The sequence below is a fragment of the Cebus imitator genome, unplaced genomic scaffold (assembly GCF_001604975.1).
Source record: "Cebus imitator isolate Cc_AM_T3 unplaced genomic scaffold, Cebus_imitator-1.0 Scaffold352, whole genome shotgun sequence".
NCBI classification, from domain to species: Eukaryota; Metazoa; Chordata; class Mammalia; order Primates; family Cebidae; genus Cebus; species Cebus imitator.
Genome location: NW_016107667.1, coordinates 2,143,274 through 2,156,767, shown reverse-complemented (window position 1 = coordinate 2,156,767; position 13,494 = coordinate 2,143,274). Strand labels below are relative to the sequence as shown.

The 13,494-nt window shown below is 40.6% G+C and overlaps 1 long non-coding RNA gene and 2 pseudogenes across 1 annotated transcript in view; all 3 read left to right on the top strand.

Moving 5' to 3' along the window:
• Window positions 1-389: 389 nt before the first annotated feature.
• On the top strand, window positions 390-614 carry LOC108287692 (annotated as a pseudogene).
• Window positions 615-5,168: 4,554 nt separating this feature from the next.
• On the top strand, window positions 5,169-5,545 carry LOC108287709 (annotated as a pseudogene).
• Window positions 5,546-10,277: 4,732 nt separating this feature from the next.
• The window catches only part of LOC108287707, a 6,599-nt gene continuing 3,382 nt past the window's right edge, over window positions 10,278-13,494 (top strand). Inside the window, exon 1 of the long non-coding RNA XR_001818446.1 lies at window positions 10,278-10,482. This is a non-coding gene — a long non-coding RNA (uncharacterized LOC108287707). The remainder of the gene's footprint in view (window positions 10,483-13,494) is intronic.

Below are 13,494 nucleotides of genomic sequence, written 5' to 3'. Positions count from 1 at the left end.
TAGTACATATACAACACATGCTTTACAATCAATGGAATCTTAGGCTAGATGAAATTTGGTTTATAATATGGAAGAGGGAGGAGAAATTTTGCCTCTTCCTCAGTTTGTTCTTTTCACCAAATATCTGTATATACCCTTCTTTCCTCATTCTCCGGACACACGCTAAAGTCTGATCCAGTTCATGCATACAGCTCAAAGTCCAGCATCTCTGGATGATATGAAGTCTTCTCATCTAAAGCTCTTTTCAGTTTGGTTATATACAAACATATTAAAAAATTCCCTGCCCCTCTAATATGTAATTATAAGACAGGAACAAGATAACCACAGTAGAAGCTCCTATTAAGAAGGACCTAGGTAAGGTCGGGTTTAGCCTAGGTAACAGGGCAGAGATGTGGTTCAAGATTCTCCCGGACTCACCACCATGGGCGTGTGCTTGCTAATTCCAGGACTGGCTACTTTGTACATCCACAGGTTCACTAACGGGGGCAAGGAAAAAAGAGTTGCCCATTTTTTGTATCACTGGGATTTGATGGAAAGAGAGGCACATCTCTGGAGTTGATCATTCCTACATGTAACGTTACTACATGTCAAAGGGTTTGGAGAACATTGATTAAAGAAGCATTTTCCTGATGAAAAAAATAACTCAGTTATGGTCATTTACCCCTGCTAGAAGGTTATACAGTGTATTATGTAGCATGCAGTGTGTTACATAGTGCTTAATAAAAATAAAATGAAAAAAAAAAGAAGCCCCTATTAAGAAAGGGAAGAATTGTGGATACATAGCAGTCATTGGTCCATTCTAGTAATGGATACTGTCTTTTAGGTTATCAGAAACATGGTTTTTAAAATGCTTTACAAAGGCCAGGTGCTGTGGCTCATGCCTGTGATCCCACCATTTTGGGAGGCCAAGATGGGTGGATCACGTGGTCAGGAGTTCGAGACCAGCCTGGCCAGCGTGGCAAAATCATGTCTCTACTAAAAATACAAAAATTAACTGGGCATGGTGGTGGGCACCTGTAATCCCAGCTCCTCGGGAGGCTGAGGCAGGAGAACTGCTTGAACCTGGGAGGCAGAGGTTGCAAGTGAGCTGAGATCCTACCACTGCACTCCATCCTGGGTGACAGAGCGAGATTCAGTCTCAAAAAATAATAAAATAAAATAAAATAAAATAAAATACTTTGCCAAGGCATAACATGGGTCTCCATCTTTCCAGCACCCAATATCTCCTTTTTTTTTTTTTTTTTTTTTTGCTACCTGCTACCCAAGTGTTCAGAGAGTAATAATACTTACTTTAGGTATTTAGGTATTTATTGTAGCAGTACTTTTTTCAAGGTAGCAATTTTTTTTATTAATTAGGGTAATGTTAGAGGCAGTAGATAATAGACCCCAAATGTATGGCTCAAACTTAATAGATGTTTATTTCTCATTATTTTAAGCACCCAAAGCATCTGTCCCATTGGTGGTCATCTTTCCTCCATAGTGTGATTCAAGTATCTCGTCTTCTTCCATCTTGTGGTTCACTCTTCCCCTAGAGCAAAATCTGTAAATGAATCTAGCTGGTGGAAGGAGAAAGAATGGAGAAAGTATACCTTCTTCCTAAATCTTGACCTGAACATGCCACACCTCACTTCTGCTCAGATTCCACGGGTTAGAACTAGAAGGAAGGAAGGAAGTCTACATCAGGTACATGAGGAGTGGGGAAGTGAAGTCCTTGTCTGAGCAGTTTCCAGTGACAACTCCATTCTCCAGAGGGGAAGCCCAAATTCTGGCAGACAGCTAGCTGTTTCTGATCTAAGAAGATAAGGACTGAATCTTGAATTACAGAAATGTAGTGGTGGGGGAATAAATTTTTTAGTAGTATTAAGTAGTTCCTCATAGGGTACCTCAGATTGCAACATATCGGTAACCACCAACTCTGTCTCCTAAGCCTATGTCTGTGTATTATTCTGAAATATTAGATTAAATTTATATGACAAAAAATAGAAGCAAAAACAAGAATGGTGACAATTTTAAAAAAGTAGCCTGCACTGGCAGTAGCAATCATAGAGTAGAAGTAGCTGGCATTGTTTTTAGTGATTTGTATATATCAGGCACTGTACTCAGTCCATTTTAAGCACGATTTTATTTAAACCTTATTAGCATCCCAATGAGATGAGGAAATTTAGAGGTAAAATGACCTGCTGGGTTAAATAACATCTAAGAGTATCTCATTTCAGGGGCTGGTTCCTAACCATTGTAGAGGAGAAAAATAATTTTTCTTCTACCCTCTTAGGTTTTCTAACTGGGGCCCTGGAAGTTAAGCCAACAGAAGGTGGACTAACAAGAGAAAAACAGTTTCATACATACCTATGCGTGATATGCTCATGAAGAAATGAGACTCAAGGAGGCAGCCAGATGATTGAGGGTTATGTATCATCATAGGCTAAGCAAAGGAAAAAGGATTTGGGGTTTCAGTTTCGGGGTGAGGGAGGCAAGTATTAGGAAGGTGAGGGGAGGAAATACGTGGTAAATTAGAATTGTGTTGTTAAACAGATAAGAGTCTTTCAAGTGCTAAGTGCTATCTCCAAGAGTAGTTCCCAGGCCAGCCGGATGCAATGGCTTACACCTGTAATCCCAGCACTTTAGGAAGCCGAGGCGGGTGGATCATGAGGTCAGGAGTTCGAGACCAGCCTGAACAACATGATGAAACCCTGTCTCTACTAAAAATACAAAAATTAGCCAGGTGCGGGGCACAGCTGTAATCCAAGCTACTCAGGAGGCTGAGGCAGGAGAATCGCTTGAACACGGGAGGCAGAGGCTACAGTGAGCCAAGATTGCACCACTGCATTCCAGCCTGGGCAAGTCCTAGAGCAAGACTCCATCTCAAAACAAAAAACAAAAACAACAAAAAAAGAGTAGCTCCCTCCCTTTGCAAATTAAAGTTTCCTTTACAAAAGAGGAAATGTATACTCTACTTTCAAGCAGTCATAGGGAGATAGGGAGCTTTTCCTGCCTCAGACAGTTTTCAGTTGGCTTTAGCTCAAAATAATCTATATGATAAAAGGCATACTTTGGAGTGGCATATTGATATACCCTTCATCATACACCAATTATTTCTTCAACTTAAAATTCAGCAATCCTAGGATTTCTCGAAGAAAATACTTGAGAAGTACTGAATTAGGAGTGAAAGATGATAGTGTAGGTGAATACTGTAGCTGTCAATGGTCCAATCATAAACAGAAATACAAATGAATTACCTGAAACTTCACGTTAGTCCTTGGTTAAAACATTATAAAATGACTCCAATCATGGTTTTAAAAAAATTATATATTTCTATATAATCCTGAAAATTAAGAAATTGAAGATTCTTGTAGAGAACTTGTAGTTTAAGAGAGGTCTCCCAGTTCTGTAAATGTGTGAATACCCAATTTTGTCAGTAATACTTCCTGCTGCCTCAGAGAAAGTTTTTCTCTCTTGATATTGACCCTTGACCCTTGAGCCTTATTCACTTTTTAATCTTTTTTTTTTTTTTTTGAGACAGGATCTCATGTCCCCCAGGCTGGCGGGCAGTGATGCAAGCATAGCTCAAACTCCTGGCCTTAAGTGGCCTCCCTGCCTCAGTCTCCCAAGTAGCTGGGACTACAGGTGTACACCACCATGCCTGGCTAATTTTTAAATTTTTTGGAGAGACATGGTCTTGCTTTGTCATGCAGGCTGGTCTCAAACTCCTGGGCTCAAGCAATCCTCCTGCCTTGGCCTCCCAAAGTGCTGGGATTACAGGCATGAGCCAGTGCACTCGGTCTCTTTTTCTAATCTTGAGGGTCATTTAGAAACTTAAAGTCAATTCCACTGAAACACTGAAAGGTAAAGATTCTCAAGGTCCATGTATACAGAGGAAAGGATAAGCCCTATTCATGAGTGACCAAGGGTAATAAAAAAGAGAACACACCAGGCGTGGTGGCTCACGCCTGTAATCCTAGCACTTTGGGAGGCCAAGGTGGGTGAATCACCTAAGGTCAGGAGTTCAAGACCAGCCTGGCCATCATGGTGAAACCCCATCTTTATAAAAAATAAATAAATAAATAAAAATAAATACAAATTAAAAAAAAGAGAGAACACAAGCCGGTCAGTTTAACTAGAAACAAATTTGACAGCTCTTCGAAGAGGGAAGGTGGAGGGGAACTCAGACAGCTGCGTCCAGGCCCAAGGAAGGCTACACTGTAGGGAATGACCAAAGGAACTCCTTTTGGGGAAGGTGTCACTAAATGGGATATGACAGAAGTTAATGACTGTCCTTTGGCTTTCTCGTCGTCAGGTACTTCCTCTATTTTTTACTGTTTATCATTCATTCCTTTCCCTGAGCTTCTGAGCCTCAAGTGTTTCTTTCATTGTTGAGTTCCCTCCTACTGGGACTAGCTTATTTATTTTTAATTTGTTTGTTTGTTTTTGTTTGAGATGGAGTCTAGCTCTGTCACTCAGCCTGGGGTGCAGTGGTGTGATCTCAGTTCACTGCAACCTCCGCCTCCCCAGTTCAAGCCATTCTCCTGCCTCGGCCTCCCGAGTAGCTGGGATTACAGGCATGCACCACCACATTCAGCTAATTTTTGTATTTTTAGTAGAGACAGGGTTTCACCATCTTGGCCAGACTGGTCTCAAACTCCCGGCCTCAAGTGAGCCTTCTGCCTCAGCCTCCCAAGGTGCTGTGATTACAGGCGTGAGTCACCGCACCCGGCCTGCTTAGATTAGTTTACAAATTAACATTACACGAAATAGGTGAAAGGATTAAAAATGTGCATCCAGACAAAGGAACAGAGGAGTGTGTGTCACACTGCAAGGAGGCTGTTTATTCCAGCACCTGCGTGCACACCAGAGTCAGCCATCCTAGGAGATTAGACACACTCTCCAGACACTGATGATAAGGGTCTGGGAGCAACACATTCGGTTACTTTATGTCAGAGGCAGAGGCAAAAGAAGTTGTACTTTCTTCTAATAACACATTCCAGAGTGCTCACATGGGAGACTGACAGCCCAACAAATACAAATGACAAGGAAACAATTTAGGGAATGTAATACGGGAGAACTGGCTAGGTTTAAAATGTATTGCTAAAAAGTCATGCAATTTTTGACTTGTGAGAAACTTAAAGAGCCCATCTCATCTAAAGGTCGCAAATGGCAGCCGTCAGGCCAAATGTGATGTGTTTTGTTTGGTCCATAATTTGAATCAGTTGTCTGCATTTAAGTAGCTCAACGCCTCCTCCAAGTCACAGCGAGTTCGCCTGCAGCCCTGTCCCAACTCCAGCCGCCTCTTCAGCTCGCCATGGATCCCAGCTGCTCCTGCGCCCCGTGACTCCTGCACCTGCGCACCAGCTCCTGCAAGTGCAAAGGGTGCACATGCGCCTCCTGCAAGAAAAGCTGCTGCTCCTGCGGCCCTGTGGGCTGTGCCAAGCGTGCCCAGGGCTGCATCTGCAAAGGGGCGTCAGACAAGTGCAGCTGCTGTGCCTGATGGCTGTTCCCAGATGTAAAGAACGATCCCTGTGCCCAGATGGAAATAACGCAACCTCTATAAACCTGGGTGTGTTTTGTTTTGTTTTGTTTTGTTTTGTTTGTGCAACCCTGACCCGTTTGCTACATTCCTTTTTCTATGAAATAATGTGAATGATGATAAAACAGCTTTGACTTGGAAGGAAAAAAAAAAAAAAAAAAGAACAGTTCACATTTTGTAAAAATCCAGATTCCTGATTACTGCTGGGCAACTGGAAGATCTGTGGATCCTACACAGCCAGCATTTCTCCGTGGCAGTACGAAAAGCTGAGCAGTGATCGTGCCCTTTGCACGAACAGTCCCCAGTTTCCCACAATCCCTGCCTGGCCTCTTCTAATTCATTTGCATAATCTGTCTGGACTCTGTTGGAAGCTTTTGAGTTTAAAGCCCTTGCTAAACCAACCTGTTCATTTTTCTAGATAAGAAAGTGAGGTCCCAAGAAGCCAAGTGACTCGCCCAGCCATACTACTTTTTCTAATACAACGGGTATGTTGGTGTCGTTTCCATACATTCCTTTTGCCATACCATGCTCTCTCACTTAAATGGTGAGGTTTATTTAGCAAAGGAAAAGAGATTTGGAAAGGAAACGTAAGTGGTGAGGTTAAAGCCTGAAGAAACTATGTTGAAAGCAGGAAAAGACAAAGGTGACGTTAATAAGAGGGTAATTTAGAGGCTCACTAACTGGAACTCAAGAGACTTCAATAGGTAATTGTTAACGGGAGGAAGTGGAAGGAAGAGAGAGGTTACGTGTGTAATAAGAACAAATGAGAGAAGCACGGGCTAAGGGAAGATGAAGAGAGAGGGTAAAACAGACACTGAATTGATCTCCTCCCATACAGGGAAAAAGCAGCAGTTGACAGAAAGGACACTGGAAAAATAAATTTCACAGTAAAAACCGAACAGAGAAAAAATTAGAAATTATAGGCTGGGCACGGTGGCTCACGCCTGTAATCCCAGCACTTTGGGAGGCCAAGGTGGGCGAATCACAAGGTCAGGATGTTGAGACCACCCTGGCCAACATGATGAAACCCCATCTCTACTAACAATACAAAAAATTAGCTGGGCAGGGTGGCAGGCACCTGTAATCCCAGCTACTTGGGAGGCTGAGGCAGGAGAATTGCTTGAACCCAGGAGGCAGAGTTTGCAATGAGCCGAGATCACGCCACTGCACTCCAGCCTGGAGTTAGAGACTCCATCTAAAAAAAATTTTTAAATTAGAAGTTATAAAAGATGTCTTGTTCAGATTTATTTATTTGAGGAAAAAAAGACATGTGAAGAAGAGGCAGCTTCTCAAGATTGCCTGAGATATTATTCACAACAACAAAAAAATGTAAACAAAAAACAATTGCAAAGGAGAGCTTCACCAACAGAAGAGAATAATAATTTAAAAATTAAAAAACAATTATCTGGGAGAAAAAAAAGTTCCGCAAGAAAAAAAATAAAATAAAATTCTTCCTGAAATGAAGCATACTAAAATATGCAACCCCAAAATATGTCACTTTGGCACACAGGTTATTTGGAGCTAAAGGCAATAGAGAACCAGCAGACCAAGTAAAAGCTCTTTACCTCCTCCTAATCACCTAACATGAACTATAAAGTTCCCCTTTTGTATAGAAAATTTACATTTATAAAGAAAATTTCCATTTGTAAGGGAAGAGAGCTGCTCCTGGAAACAGTATTTATCACCCGAGAGACATATCTGCATAACAACACAACCCTTATTTCCTATACATTTCATCCCCACACCTTCCCAGAACTTTCCTCCTTCCCTCAGCAGCCCAGAATTCCTTTCTGTCTGCTCAGCCTAAGATGGTACAGAAGCTTCAATCATCTGGCCGCCTTTGAGTCTTCTCAGTTCTTTGTGAAACTTCCATGCAGAGGTATGTAATTTAACTGTTTTTCTCGTTAGTCTGTCTTTTGTCAGTTTAATCTCCAGGGCCGCAGTCATTGAACCTAGGAGAGAAGAGGGAAGTAGTCTTCCTCACCACGTGTTTTGACAACCCTAAGCAAGGACACCTCACTTGCTCCGGAGGCTAAAGTTGAGATCCAGGATCTCTAACAAAGCCGGCAAAAGGCAAAAATTCTTGCTAAAGTCAGGCGGCTGGATTTCTGTAGGTAGAGTCTGGCTGAAGGAGGATGGCAGACTTCTCTTGGTCTTTTCCTTTCCAAATTTGCATTAGCAAGAGAAAAATATTGGTAAAATTGGTTCTTTGGATGGTGACTTGTAAATGTGGTTTTGAGCACTCACTGGTTACTGATCTTTAGCTTCCTAAGAAGAGTCATTGTTTTCCTTTGTTTCTGTCTTTGTGTGATTTATTTTAATGAGGAAAAGAGTCATACTTTCGGAGAGCTGTCAGTTATAGGCATAGGCCCTGTAAGCCTGTTGTTTAAGCCAGCTTCACAGACTGATGAGTTTACAGTTTATGCTAGAGCAGCATCCATTTAGACAAAGTTTGCTGTGGATAACCAATGGAAAAAAAAACTGGATGAGATTCTTCTTTTGTCTCATTTTCTGTTTTGAGGGTTTAGCTTTGTAACTACTATGGTCTCTGGTAACCAGTCTGGTCCCTGCCAGCTGAGAGGGCAAGGTTGTCATACCTGCATTGGGTGGCTAGCTAGTAGGTTAGGAAAACCAAAGCATGAAATGAACAAGCAGCATTTTGTTTGGCCAATCTTGTAGCTGTCAGGCGAGTTTGCCTTAACAAGGGGCCCCAGTCCATCAGGGGCCTTTATTGTCACTCTTTATTGCCTTGTTTGTGCTGGGAAATGTACCATCCCAGTATTACCTACCTGATATCACAGATTAGTGAGTCTGTGATTGAAGGCACCTCAATTTTATGGGAGACTGTAGTTTCCATATTGACAGTGACAATGAATTTCTTTGCTTTTCAGGCTATCTTTGGGAGTAAGGAATGGGTACTTTCTCCTTTGAACCCTCTTTGGGGATGTCTCTTGTGTCTATGGTTAAGCCATAAAAAGGCTGGTTGGTTTAGAGTCACACTGGACTAGGTATACCTTTGAAAACATGGACTTTATATCCAAAAGGACTTTTTCTTTTTTTTTTAAGATGGGATTTCACCATGATGGCCAGGATGGTCTTAAACTGCTGACCTCAGGTGATCCACCCACCTCAGCCTCCCAAAGTGCTAGGATTACAGGCGTGAGCCACCGTGCCCGGCCCCAAAAGGATTTTTTCTAAGAGAGCTCGCACCCTAAAACAAATGTCTTACTGGTACCAATAGGAAAATCAGACTGCAGGAAAGGCAAATTAAAAATTAAGAACTATTTGGAAGCAAAATATACAAAAATCTTAAAAGTCTTCTGTATTATTTCATTCTAACATTGCTATAAAGAAATATTCAAGACTGGGTAATTTATAAAGAAAAAAGATTTAATTGGCTTGTGGTTCTGCAGGCTGTCCAGGAAGCGTAGCTGTTTCTGCTTCTGGGAGGCCTCTCAGGAAGCTTACAATCATGGCAGAAGGTGAAGGGGAGCAGGTAAGCCTTACATGGTCAGAGCAGGAGGAAGATGGGGTGGGGGGGATGTGTGCTACACACTTTTAAAACAGCCAGATCTCATAAATCACTTATTATCACAAGAACAGCATGGAGGGGATGCTGCTAAACCATTTATGAGGCATCACTTCCCACCAGGCACTGTCTCCAACACTTGGGATAATAGTTGAACGTGAGATTTGGTGGAGTCACAGATCCAAACCATATCATCTTCCCTACAAATATTGGTGAAAAGTAATAGCCATTATTTAGGAGGTTACCTTAATTAGGAGGTTACCTTGTGTTCCATCTGCCAAGAACACAGAGTGGATCCAACTATTTTACATAAACTAGTGAGTTTTGTAATATCATGCCTGGCTCATGGTTAAAAGTTTAAAATGAAAGCTATGAGATTTCTACTGGCATCTGTCTGTGTGTTTACATATGTTTATATGTGTGTTTTGTATATTGATAGTCTTCTACCTCTGGATGGTATTGCCAAAATTTATCAAAAAACTCTGCATTAACTGGCTTAGGAAAAAAAGTGCTCATATACATTAAGTATTATTAAAACTCTCAGAAAAGTAGAAATTAATCCAAAATTTGCTTTCAAATTCACTTGCTCTGGGATAATCTTTGGTAAATACAGCTAGTTCAATATTGTTAAATACAAATAGGTATTTCTCCAGATTTGTCAGCATTCAATATAATGCAGACATACAATTTTATTCTACTTTGATTTACTAGCCAAATAAGCTGTTATCTCTATTAGATATTTAAGATTATGAAATTATAATTCAACCTAAGAATAAAATGTACAATAAAAATGAATTGTTTGGTGTATATCAAAGATGGCAGTTAAGAGGGAAAGAGAGAGTAATACAATTAAATTTTAGGTTCTTTATTTCTGTGATTTTTGGTATCTACCGCTCATGTCTGTCACAAATTTATTAACAAGAAAATAAACTTTAAATGATGACTTGCTTTATTTAATGTTGTGTGAAATTTTCATTGATAATCCTAGCATAATTGTTAGAAACAAGTAAATTAAATAGATGTAAGTGGGACAAACTCTATAGCTGACCTTTCAACAACAGTTATGTTTTATAATATGTCTGCTTAAATACAGTATCCAAAATCTTTTTGGTAGCCTAAAACCTCAAAGATATAGAAAGCTAAGTTAAATGAGTATAGTCATTTAATATTTGATCATTTCTAAATAAGATATAATACTGAAATGTTAATTACTTAAGTTTATCTATATTCGGCTTCTTTTTACAGAGAGACTAAAAAATATTTGAGTTTGCTAGCCAACATATTCTTTTTGCCACACTGAAAAAGTGTACTATGAGGAAACGTGGCTCTAGAAATTGTGAAAGGGTATATTCATAAAAGTGCTAATCTGCAGAATGCTTCTATGTATAATAGTTCACAATTGCCTACTTCCTTGTTTTCACTGGAAATTAAGGTATTAATTATTAAAAACTCTAATCAATATACGTAAATGAACTATTAGGAATAATAAGGGTGAAGGAGAAAAGTCTGCATGCAAAAGTATGCAAAGAAAATAAGATGTATTGGACATAAGGAGGGAACATCACACACCAGGGCCTGTTGGGGGTTGTGGAGGGGGAGGAGAGGGAGAGCATTAGGACGAATACCTGATGCATGTGAGGCTTAAAACCCAGATGATGGGTTGATAGGTGCAGCAAACCACCATGGCACATGGATACCTATGTAACAAACCTGCACGTTCTGCACATGAATCCCAGGACTTAAAGTAAAATAAAATTTAAAAAAAGGAAGATGTGTTTTGGCAAGGAAAAATATGAGGTATGAAAGATGCATTTTTATTAAGGAAAAATAAGAGTAATTTTGTGCTACAGTAGTTTAATGTTATTTAAAGATTATTTCAGAGGGAGAAAGAGGAAAATAAAGGACAAAAACCTAGGCAGGTATAGGAAGTTGTCAAAAGAGAGAGAGAGAATTTTGTGCGGTCAAATGTCTAAAATAAATGGGACTGGGTGCTGTGGCTCAGGCCTGTGATCCCAGCACTTTGGGAGGTTAAGATAGGATGATCACTTTAGACCAGAAGTTTGAGACCAGCCTGCACAATATAGAGAGACCTGAGACCCTGTAAATTAGCCAGACGTGGTGGCATGTCCCTCTAGTCCCAGCTACTTGGGAGGCCAAGGTAGGAGGATCACTTGAGCCCAGGAGTTTGAGGCTGCAGTGAGCTACGATCATGCCACTGCACTCCAACCTGGACAACAGACTTAGACCTCATCTTTAAAAAAAAAAAATTAAACTAAATAATAAAATTAAATGGATTTATTACAGTGTGTGTGTGTGTGTGTGTGTGTGTGTGTGTGTGTGTGTGTTGCTCTGTCTCAAGGCACCAGGCTGGAGTGCAGTGGTACGACCTCGGCCTGGAGTGCAATGGCACGATCTCGGCTCACTGCAACCTCCGCCTCCCGGGTTCAAGCAGTTCTCCTGCCTCAGCCTCTTGACTAGCTGGGACTATAGGTGCGCGCCACCATGCCCAGCTAATTTTTGTATTTTTAAAATTAGAAACGGGGTTTCACCATGTTGTCCAGGATGGTCTCGATCTCTTGACCTCGTGATCCGCCAGTCTCGGCCTCCCAAAGTGCTGGGATTACAGGCGTGAATCACTGCGCCCGGCCTATAATGTTTAAAAATAAACTCTAATCAATAGTGTGCTGATGCAGAACTGGAATTTGAATTGTTGGTTTGTTACTAATAAGAGAATGTAAAAGGGTTTCTTTATCTGTTGAGTACTTTGCCTAGGAAGCAAAGATTCTGTGACTTATCAAAAATAATTTCCTACTGTAGTTCCAGCTACTTGGGAGGCTGAGGCAGGAGGAGCCCAGGAGTTTGAGGCTGCAGTGAGCTATGATCACAGCACTGCGCACTAGCATGGGTGACAAAGCAAGACCCCAAATCTTTAAAAATATTTAATAACTTCTTATGCTTCATGTTGTCTTTAGCATTTTTTAAATTACTTTTTAAAAGAAGTATGGAAAAACCTAAGGTTTTGTTTCGGGTTTGGTTTTTTGCAATTATGTGACCTTCTTCATTTACCTTTAAAATAATTTTCCCTTTGGTTAAATAGATAACAAAGTATTGTTTCATAGTTACCTGTTATCCTCTTTTTATCAAGGGTTCAAACCTTTTGAAATGTTTGATAGTCTTCCCCAAATCAAATTTTAAAGCCTTTTCCAATATGCTTTTCTTTTTTTTTTTTTTTTTTCCTAAGTTTTTTGTAGAGATGGGGTCTCTCTGTGTTGCTCAGGTTGTTCTTGATCTCCTGGCCTCAAGAGATCCTCTCACCCTGGCCTCCCAAAGAACTGGGATCACAGGCATGAGCCACTCTGCCCAACCTGATTCTGTAGTCTTTTTTACTTTTGTTTTTGTTGTTGTTTTTTGTTTGTTTGTTTGTTGAGACAAGGTCTCATTCTGTCACCTAGGCTGGAGTACAGTGGTGCGATCTTGGCTCACTTCAGCCTTCACTGCCCAGACTCAAGTGATCCTCCCAGTGTAGGCTCCTGACTAGCTGGAACTACAGACATGCACCACCACATCTGGCTAATATTTGCATTTTTGGTAGAGATGGGGTTTCACTATGTTATCCAGGCTGATCTTGAACTCCTGAACTAAAACGATCTGCCTGCCTCAGCCTCCCAAAGTGTTGGGATTAACGGCATGAGCCACTGCGCCAGCCCGGCCCCAGTCTTTTTCACTTTGAACCAACTTTGACATTCCACAAAACACTGCTTGAAAATCTCAAAGGATTTGCTCTCTCACCTTGAAAAGGAGAGATGTTACACTGATTAGATTTATTTGAGATGCTAAATTACATGAGAATCATTGCCAACTAAAACATGATGCTTAACCTTTTTTATATTTGTATAGGTATGTAATTAATATGTGTCTCAAAAACTGTATAAAGTTCCTGAATATTTATCAATCTTCGCTGTTAGTATGTCCTGATAAAGTGTTATCAGGCATAAGCACAGTTATTATTATAAAATGCTGTACACCACAGAAATAACCAAATTTCCTTGTTAATTACACTGTAATGAACTCTCCTCAGATCTTTAATCATGTTTATTTTTAAGTCTTTTGTCATTCACAACCAATTATTGTTTTATAATTCTTCTCTGAATGCTTTTGCAATCAAGTGAAAATGCTTCATCTTCAAGAGGACCATGGAAAAGGTTCAGAGAGGTATTCTCAGGTATTTAAGATTATGCCACTGGATTGGGTAAAGATTTCCAAAACACCACTTTGGGAGGCCGAGGCGGTGGATCACGAGGTCAAGAGATCGAGACCTTCCTGGTCAACGTGGTGAAACCCCGTCTCTACTAAAAATACAAAAAATTAGCTGGGCATGGTGGCACACGCCTGTAATCCCAGCTACTCAGGAGGCTGAGGCAGGAGGAGCCCAGGAGTTTGAGGC